The following is a 1,442-nucleotide window of genomic DNA, read 5'->3' on the forward strand; positions in this document are numbered from 1 at the left end:
CATGCACACCTCACTGTAATGGCTAACAGTGTTGACTGTCTTTTCATGTGATGTTCACCATCTCTATATCATTTTTGGTGAAGTCTCTGTTCAAATCTTTTGTCCTGTTTTTTGAGACAGGGTCTCAACATGTAGCCCAGGCTGGCCTCGAATGTGCTTCGATCCTACTGCCTCAGCCTCCCAAGGGCTGGAATTACAAGCATGCACCACCACGCCTGGCTGTCCATTTTTAAAATGTGTTGTTTCTTTTTATTAAGTATTGAGAGCTCTTTGTATGTTTTAGATACAAATCTTTATCTGTTATGTGATTTGTATTTTTCCCAGACTATTTTTCCCAATCTGTATCCCAGATAGTATTTTTATTCTCTTTACAGTATATGCTAAAGAGCATAAATTCCTAATTTTGATGAAGTTGACTTATCAATATTTTCTCTCTCTCTCTCTCTTTTTTTTTTTTTGAACCCAATAGAACTTTATTTGACACAGGTACAACCATGGCCCGTGGACAGCAAACTGGAAAGACAAGGGCGAAGGACACGGGCCTATCTAACCTATAACAACAGGAGGCAGGGCACTTAGTGAGTGACAGTTACGCTGGAAGAATTCTTCTAGTGTCCGTACTTTTGGAATTCCCGCCCTCTGTTGTCCAGCGGACACACCTGCAGCGTTTTCAGCCAGCGAGAGATACGGCGGTAGTGAAACACATGATTACAGGCTCCCCAGGCCGCCGTGCACTCTTCCGATGTCGCGGACGCCTGCCTGGCTCGGCACTCTACGCAGAGATCCATAATGTGGCTGCTGCAGATGGCACAATTATCAACCACAATGTCCCAGGCCCACAGGGCTACTACTGCGTTCCACTTTTTCGTTTCAAAGCATTTCCTGCCTGCGCTGCTGTTGGTGCCACTCAGGGCATCCACATCCATCACTGCTGCCATTTTGGAAAGACACGACCCTCAATATTTTCTCCATGTAGCACATTTTCAATGTTGTATCTCAGAAATCTTTGTCTGAGTAAAAAAAAAAATCACAAAGAAGCTGGGCATAGTAGCACATATCTATAGTCCCAGCACTAAGGAGGCTGAGGCAGGAGGATCACCATGAGTTCGAGGCCAGCCTGGGCTACATAACCAGTTCAAGCCCACCCTGAACTACATAGTAAAACCCTGTCTCAGAAATAAATAAAGTAAAATAAATCACAAGGACTTTTTTTTTTCCTTTAGATCCTTCACAGTGGTGCCTGATTGTAATCCACTTTGAGATAACTTTTGTAATGGGTGAGATTCTTTTGGGGTAAGGGGGTGGTACTGGGATTGAACCCAGGGCCTTCACAATGAGCAGCATCTCCAGCCCTTATTTATTATTTATTTATTTATTTATTTATTTATTTATTTATTTTATTTGAGACAGGGTCTCACTATGTAGTTGAGGCTGGCCTTAAA

General features: G+C 42.9%; 1 pseudogene; it reads right to left on the reverse strand.

Moving 5' to 3' along the window:
• Nucleotides 1-530: 530 nt before the first annotated feature.
• LOC102016129 lies at nucleotides 531-944 on the reverse strand (annotated as a pseudogene).
• Between the last annotated feature and the right edge of the window lie 498 nt (nucleotides 945-1,442).

This window comes from Chinchilla lanigera, unplaced genomic scaffold (genome assembly GCF_000276665.1).
Source record: "Chinchilla lanigera isolate Chin_1 unplaced genomic scaffold, ChiLan1.0 scaffold00053, whole genome shotgun sequence".
Taxonomy (NCBI): Eukaryota; Metazoa; Chordata; class Mammalia; order Rodentia; family Chinchillidae; genus Chinchilla; species Chinchilla lanigera.